The 8,787-nt window shown below is 53.3% G+C and overlaps 1 protein-coding gene across 1 annotated transcript in view; it reads left to right on the top strand.

Annotated features, from left to right (window-relative positions):
• The window catches only part of LOC122931070 (zinc finger protein 773-like), a 426,553-nt gene that overhangs the window by 415,535 nt on the left and 2,231 nt on the right, over positions 1-8,787 (top strand). The gene's annotated exons all lie outside the window — the stretch shown is intronic.

Below are 8,787 nucleotides of genomic sequence, written 5' to 3'. Positions count from 1 at the left end.
GAGGTGACAGTCCTGTACCTAAGGAACCCGGGAAAAGTATGGAGGATTGAGAGTAAAATCACACTAGCAAGAACATCTTGTATTAATTATAGTTTTACTAATCAGGAATTGTAAAGGATCACTCCTAGCACACAATGGAGGTGACATATCTCCTAATCACTGTGATGGACACCTTTCCAGCATTTGATATTGGTAAAGTTGTAAGAGTTTAATCTATTTTCACTAAGTCAGTCTCACCTTCCAAGAAACTGAACCAAAAACCATGGACCACCACAGTCCACACACTATAGATACACAACACTATGCCAACACCTATCGAGTTACGGCTGACACGTTCCTAACACCCACAGTGTTCTCCACCATTCAAAGGCTTAGTCACAGTAAGAAAGGCTATGGTTTCGTTACAGTATACAAGAACTAACATTAACGTCTTAATAGAAAAAGGTACAGAGTTCACAAAAATAAAAATTTGAGGATATAAAACAAGGAAAACTGCTATAAAATAAAGGGCAGAAATTAAGACCTCTTTTCCGCCTCTGAGGGTAGGAAGAACAATGGATACCTCAGATTGGATCTGAGCCCCACATGTCTGATATCCTCAGTCTATAGCAGGGGTGCACAACCTGCGGCCCGGGGGCCACATGCGGCCCTTGATACCATTCAGTGTGGCCCCCAACCATCTGGTAACAGACATGTATGCCTATGTCTTGTGGCTGCTCACATATATTTTTCATGTATTTCTCCCATTAGATGGGAGTCCTGGAAGTGTAACTAGACATTAATGGTATATAATGTGTGTTCAATATGCCCTAAGTACAATATTTAAGTTGTTAATACGCCTTTAAATTTTAATTTCGGCCCTCGTCATTGGTTCAGTCTGGCAATGTGGCCCCCGACCAGGAAACGTTGTGCACCCCTGGTCTATAGGCTCAGGTTTCCAGAGACTGTACGGCGAGACGACGAGGGGAAGGGATTTGATTATTAAAAGGATTTCCAACAAAACGAAAGTATCCCTTATTCTTTGGATACGAGATATGTTTGTTTTGTGGGAAAATCCTTTCAAAGGGGTTGTCTGGTTTCACGAGAAAACTGAACACATGATCTGCCCGCAGTAAAGACCAGATCATTACTTACCTGACAGGCCATGTGCCGCTGCTCTGGTTCTGCTGCCTGGGATCTGTTTACCTGGTCTCAGCAGTGACGTAATGCCGACAACACGTGACCACTGCAGCCAATCATTGGCCTTTTAGGTACCGCCGAGGCCAGTGATGCGGCTTCAGTAGTCATGCGCTGTCGATATGATATCACTGCTGCAGCTGGGTAAACAGAACCCGGCTGGCATAAACGGAGTGGCATGGGATCTGTTCGGTAGGTAGCAATCTATTCAGGTGGATCACACATGTTGTCCTGTTTTCTCCTGAAACAGGACAACCTCTGTAAGTGGTGAGACCCTTCTTCTACAGCCAGGATGTACCTCACATTGTGAGAGTGCTCACAGCATAAAATGGAGAGGTTTCTCAAGAAACCTGTCTTCAAGTGGCCAAGATGATGCCGGACGCCCAGGCAGAAGAGCAGCTTGCTGCAGACTTGGATGACAAGAGCACCTCAGATCGAGACCCCATTCTCTTATCTGATGAGAGTTTCAGAAAAAAAAATCAAAAAACGTCATCGAGCTGTAGCTGTGCTGTCTATGTCAACGTGCTGTCTGCCATGTTGGTGGAAGAGTGCAGTCCAACCAGGCTCTCATTTTCAAACCTGGTGACACACACGCCCAGGATACCCTGCCGGCCAAATCCTATATCTTCTCTAAACTTTTTAGCCCCCGACTAGCAGAGATCATTAGTGATAGAGAGTTCAAAGCAATGATCCACTCCGAGACATCATATCTGGTCTTCTTAGCCAAGCAGATAAGGCATCCGTCTTCTCCTAAGGCAAGGCGACTTCCTATCTGAGGAACATCTGCAAACTGTGGTCACTTAAGGTGCTATACTGCTGTCTTTAACCCTTGGGGATCATTAAACCCAGTTTGGAGTATGGAGGCCTGGTTTTTGCTGTGGAGTGACACACTGCCCCCTGCTGGTGTGATGATCGGGGGAGCCATCGCATATGACAGTCGGTCACCCCTAGTAGTGATACGAGGACACTAACAGCTCAGTGATATGTGGCGGCGGGATCTTCTGCACGTGTGTTCCTCTCATGGCAGGGCGAGAGTTTTCCAGGAATGTTTCCTCTAGATTCAACACTTCCTTGGCAGCCCGGTCACCAGATTTATCACCAACCTAGCATTTATGGGACCAGCTTGGACGCCAGCTTCACCACCTACGAGCAGGTGCAGGATCTACAGGCCCAGCTGCCACCTCTGTGGGCCAATGTGCCGCAGGATTCCCTACAGAACTTGTATGCCTCTATGCCCAACCGTATCTCGCCCCGTGCCCGGGCTGGAGGCCGTATCTCATCCGGCGCCCGGGCTGGAGGCCGTATCTCATCCGGCGCCCGGGCTGGAGGCCGTATCTCATCCCGTAGGAGGCCATTGGGTCTTGTTTTCGTCAATGAGAGCATTAGATAATTGAGGGGTTTGATTGACATTTATCTAACGTTCTATCACAACAAGAAAGAAGTGCGTAACACTCCAAGTATGAATAATAAAATATCAAGTTTATTAATATGCTTTAAAAATGAACATTACTTCACAGTAGACGTGTGTGAACCAGCAGGGACCGACCACAGCAGCTCACCACCCCGCTGATGACCCCATAACAGTGATAATAGGTAGTAGTACAAATAAACGTATGATATTCTTCATACTTGGTGTGTTACGCACTTCTTTCTTGTTGTGATATGTCGTATATTTTGGGAGTGTACCATTTCATTGAGACCATGGGCGTAGCTATAGGGGGTGCAGAGGTAGCAGTCGCTACCGGGCCCAGGAGCCTGAGGGGGCCCAAAGACCCTTGTGCCGCATAAGAAGACACACAAAGCACTGAGGGAAGGGGGGCCCAAGGTGAACTCTTGCACCAGGGCCCATGAGCCATTAGCTACGCCCCTGATTGAGACCGTTGGTTATTCATTTATCTAACGTTCGTTGGCAGCTTAAAGGGGTTTTCTGGTTGTATAACGTTATCCCCATCCACAGGATCGGCGCTAACTATTAGATCAGTGGCAGTCCTAGTGAGAACGGGGGTCCCTGCAGCCCCCCTGAAATGAGTGGAGCGTCCGGTCGGGCTTGCACGCGGTCGCTCTATTCATTCCGGACATAGCCGAGTAGTGCGCTTCCCTATCCCACAGAAATAAATGGAATGGCCATGTGCTCGGAGGGGCTGCAGGGGGTATGGGCCCCCCGATCTCGTGGTCGGTGTACAAAATTTCCCCGAGGGCTGCCCGAGGCTCCTCACTGCCGCTGGCCGGGTACATAACCATGTGAGGTTCTAAGCACTAATCCCGGGAGCATCAGGTCCTTATACACCGACCGCAGGTCCTTCCTTCCCTCCTCAGGACAGTGATACCTTCTATACGGTCCTGAAGGCGGCAGGGCTTTGTGCTACTGTTTGTTTCTGTTGGGGCACCGCCAGCTACGGGCCCCTCTAAGCTACGGGCCCCTCTAAGGGCATCGCCAGCTACGGGCCCCTCTAAGCTACGGGCCCCTCTAGGGGCAACGCCAGATACGGGCCCCTCTAGGGGCAACGCCAGTTACGGGCTCCTCTAGGGGCAACGCCAGTTACGGGCCCCTCTAGGGGCAACGCCAGCTACGGGCCCCTCTAAGCTACAGGCCCCTCTAGGGCATCACCAACTACGGGGCCCCTCTAGGGCATCACCAGCTACGGGGCCCCTCTACGGCATCACCAGCTACGGGGCCCCTCTACGGCATCACCAGCTACGGGGCCCCTCTACGGCATCACCAGCTACGGGGCCCCTCTAGGGCATCACCAGCTACGGGGGCCCCTCTAGGGCATCACCAGCTACGGGGGCCCTCTAGGGCATCACCAGCTACGGGGGCCCCTCTAGGGCATCACCAGCTACGGGGGCCCCTCTAGGGCATCACCAGCTACGGGGGCCCCTCTAGGGCATCACCAGCTACGGGGGCCCCTCTAGGGCATCACCAGCTACGTGGCCCCTCTAGGGCATCACCAGCTACGGGGCCCCCTCTAGGGCATCACCAGCTACGGGGGCCCCTCTAGGGCATCACCAGCTACGGGGGCCCCTCTAGGGCATCACCAGCTACGGGGCCCCTCTAGGGCATCACCAGCTACGGGGCCCCTCTAGGGTATCACCAGCTACGGGGCCCCTCTAGGGCATCACCAGCTACGGGGCCCCTCTAGGGCATCACCAGCTACGGGCCCCTCTAGGGCACCACCAGCTACGGGCCCCTCTAGGGCACCACCAGCTACGGGCCCCTCTGGTCACCTGCCTCACCATGTCCTCCTGCCCCAGCACCGGGTCCAGTTCCTGAGCCGCCCCTCGCTCACAGATCCCCGTCTCCTCCACTACTCGCAGCTTCCATAGCTAGGAGCTCCAGTCAGTGCTATGATGGGGGTTGTAGTCACTACGTCCGCTACGTCCCGCTCGGACAGGATCTCCGGTCACTCACCCCGCACAGATCCTCTCTACTACACACACCGGTCATGTGACCCTGGGGGTGTGATGTCACTGGAAGGGGCGGAGCCTCCTGCTCCACTAGTCATGTGATCGGATGAAGACGGAGAGCAGCGGTGATATTCTCTACATGTGTACTGGTGAGGGAGGATTTACATGGGACTGTCTGTGAGAGAAGACTGGGGAGAGGGGGTGATGTTATTTACATGGGACTGTCTGGGAGAGAAGACTGGGGGGAGGGGGGTGATGTTATTTACATAGGACTGTATGTTAGAGAAGACTGGGGGGAGGGGGTGATGTTATTTACATAGGACTGTATGTTAGAGAAGACTGGAGGGAGGGGGTGATGTTATTTACATGGGACTGTATGTTTTGTTTGTAGTTTTTTACGCCTGCCTTCTCTGTGCCTCACCCCCCAGTCTGGAGGCGCTTTAGACCAGGGATGGCCAACCTGAGGCTCTCCAGCTGTTGCCAAACTACAACTCCCAGCATGCCTACATCTATTATCCTACAGTAGCACATGGTGGGAGTTGTAGTTTTACAACAGCTGGAGAACCGCAGGTTGTCTATGCCTGCTTTAGACCCTTCCTGGGTGCAGGGGTTTGTATGGCTCCGATCTGTCAGTACACCACAGATCCCCCCCCCCTCTGACTTGTGAGCTCCCTCTGAATTGTCCATACTGGGTGTAGATGTGATCACTGGACTGATGGAAGGGCGATCAGGAACACCTCACAGGTGAAGGGCGATCAGGAGCACCTCACAGGTGAAGGGCGATCAGGAGCACCTCACAGGTGAAGGGCGATCAGGAGCACCTCACAGGTGAAGGGCGATCAGGAGCACCTCACAGGTGAAGGGCGATCAGGAACACCTCACAGGTGAAGGGCGACCAGGTACACCTCACAGGTGAAGGGCGACCAGGTACACCTCACAGGTGAAGGGCGACCAGGTACACCTCACAGGTGAAGGGCGACCAGGTACACCTCACAGGTGAAGGGCGACCAGGAACACCTCACAGGTGAAGGGCGACCAGGAACACCTCACAGGTGAAGGGCGACCAGGAACACCTCACAGGTGAAGGGCGACCAGGAACACCTCACAGGTGAAGGGCGACCAGGAACACCTCACAGGTGAAGGGCGACCAGGAACACCTCACAGGTGAAGGGCGACCAGGAACACCTCACAGGTGAAGGGCGACCAGGAACACCTCACAGGTGAAGGGCGACCAGGAACACCTCACAGGTGAAGGGCGACCAGGAACACCTCACAGGTGAAGGGCGACCAGGAACACCTCACAGGTGAAGGGCGACCAGGAACACCTCACAGGTGAAGGGCGACCAGGAACACCTCACAGGTGAAGGGCGACCAGGAACACCTCACAGGTGAAGGGCGACCAGGAACACCTCACAGGTGAAGGGCGACCAGGAACACCTCACAGGTGAAGGGCGACCAGGAACACCTCACAGGTGAAGGGCGACCAGGAACACCTCACAGGTGAAGGGCGACCAGGTACACCTCACAGGTGAAGGGCGACCAGGTACACCTCACAGGTGAAGGGCGACCAGGTACACCTCACAGGTGAAGGGCGACCAGGTACACCTCACAGGTGAAGGGCGACCAGGTACACCTCACAGGTGAAGGGCGACCAGGTACACCTCACAGGTGAAGGGCGACCAGGTACACCTCACAGGTGAAGGGCGACCAGGTACACCTCACAGGTGAAGGGCGACCAGGTACACCTCACAGGTGAAGGGCGACCAGGAACACCTCACAGGTGAAGGGCGACCAGGAACACCTCACAGGTGAAGGGCGACCAGGAACACCCCACAGGTGAAGGGCGACCAGGAACACCCCACAGGTGAAGGGCGACCAGGAACACCCCACAGGTGAAGGGCGACCAGGAACACCCCACAGGTGAAGGGCGACCAGGAACACCCCACAGGTGAAGGGCGACCAGGAACACCCCACAGGTGAAGGGCGACCAGGAACACCCCACAGGTGAAGGGCGACCAGGAACACCCCACAGGTGAAGGGCGACCAGGAACACCCCACAGGTGAAGGGCGACCAGGAACACCCCACAGGTGAAGGGCGACCAGGAACACCCCACAGGTGAAGGGCGACCAGGAACACCCCACAGGTGAAGGGCGACCAGGAACACCCCACAGGTGAAGGGCGACCAGGAACACCCCACAGGTGAAGGGCGACCAGGAACACCCCACAGGTGAAGGGCGACCAGGAACACCCCACAGGTGAAGGGCGACCAGGAACACCCCACAGGTGAAGGGCGACCAGGAACACCCCACAGGTGAAGGGCGACCAGGAACACCCCACAGGTGAAGGGCGACCAGGAACACCCCACAGGTGAAGGGCGACCAGGAACACCCCACAGGTGAAGGGCGACCAGGAACACCCCACAGGTGAAGGGCGACCAGGAACACCCCACAGGTGAAGGGCGACCAGGAACACCCCACAGGTGAAGGGCGACCAGGAACACCCCACAGGTGAAGGGCGACCAGGAACACCTCACAGGTGAAGGGCGACCAGGAACACCTCACAGGTGAAGGGCGACCAGGTACACCTCACAGGTGAAGCGCTCATAAGAACATCATCGGCCTATGGAAGAGAGCCGTGACACTTCTTGTGAGATGTTTACCTCTAAAGTGATTTCACCCTCATCCTTCTGGTTTTCCCTCACAGATAAAGTCTTCTTCGTAAGACGATGGTCCTTTCCATCAACGACCGACCAGGGATGGTGAAGGACAGAAACCACATCGCTGCCGTGATATTAGACCTCACCCTAGAGATCATCTCCTTGATAACTGGAGAGGTGAGAGTCTCACATGACATCACTCTTATCTCTAGTAATAAACCACCAGGTAAATCTCTGGAAAGATGGAGGCTTCTTAGAATCTGTGTAGTGATCGGCGTCTCCTCATACACAGGATTACACAGTAGTGAAGAAGTCGTCTGCTAAGTGTGTGACACCGCGTGCGTCAGGAGGATGGAGCAGGACCCAGAACCCCATCACCGAGCCTCCACCTCATTCACTGATACATGAGCAGAAGATCCTAGAACTTACCAACAGGGTCACTGACCTGCTGAGCGGAGAGGTGAGCGCTGCTGGGAATGCTGGGACAATATACAATAACGCCAAGGGAGGTGTCTGGTAATGACCGTATCATTGTGTTCTCAGGTTCCTGTAAGGTGTCAGGATGTCGTTGTCTATTTCTCCATGGAGGAGTGGGAGTATTTAGAAGAACACAAGGATCTGTACAAGGACGTAATGATGGAGAATCACCAGCCCCTCACATCACTGGGTAAGAGGAGACCTTCCTGATAATAGAGGAGAGTCCTGGTTTAGGGTCACCTAGACTCACCTCTCATCTGATCATCACATATAGACAATGAATTCAGTCACTGTGTGTATTTCCTATAGATGGATCCAGTCAGAGAAATCCACCAGAGAGATGTCCTGGTCCTCTATATTTTCAGGACTGTCCAGAGGAAGAGCAGAATGTCCCACTGGATCATCAGGTAGGTGAAGCTGAGATTCCTGTAGATCCTCTATAGATTGATGTAATGAAGCTTTCTCCTCATATTCTCCAGCAGCAGTGGGGTGGATGCTCTATGTCAGTGGTCCTCAGCTCCAGTCCTCAGGGCCCACCTTCCAGTCATGTTTTCAGGATTTTATTAGTATTGAGCAGCTGATATAATTAGTGTCCATCCATCAGGATTTACCACAGGTATTCATTCTGTGGGATACTCCTAAATCCCGACCGGCAAGTGGGCCCTGAGGGCTGGAGTTGGGGAGCCCTGCTCTATGTGATGATCTTGGTAGTGGCTGTGGTCGGTCATCTCTTTTGGGGGTTTGACCTCCTGGATATAGGATAAACTAGGTTTCCTTTTCTTGTTTCTTATGTCCTTCATGTGTGATTTTTGCAGGAAGGTGATGGAAGTGGAAGGACGAATGGCCTGGAGAACCCAACATCAGTGTCAGTGACTGGTAAGAGCCTTTCATAAATACTGGGTTTTCTTCTGCCCTTATACATTGCAGACTTAGAGTTTACAGAAAACCTTCTCTCTCCTCCGATGGAGGAGATGTAGATAGAGTAGATCCCAGCTGATCATTCCTGAGTTCTTCATCCAGTGAGTTAGATCCGTTGATATTATTATGTTAATAATAAATAGGCAGACATGAA

This window comes from Bufo gargarizans, chromosome 3 (genome assembly GCF_014858855.1).
Source record: "Bufo gargarizans isolate SCDJY-AF-19 chromosome 3, ASM1485885v1, whole genome shotgun sequence".
Taxonomy (NCBI): domain Eukaryota; kingdom Metazoa; phylum Chordata; class Amphibia; order Anura; family Bufonidae; genus Bufo; species Bufo gargarizans.
The sequence above is the reverse complement of the archived record's forward strand: the minus strand, read 5'-3'. Positions and strand labels throughout refer to the sequence as shown.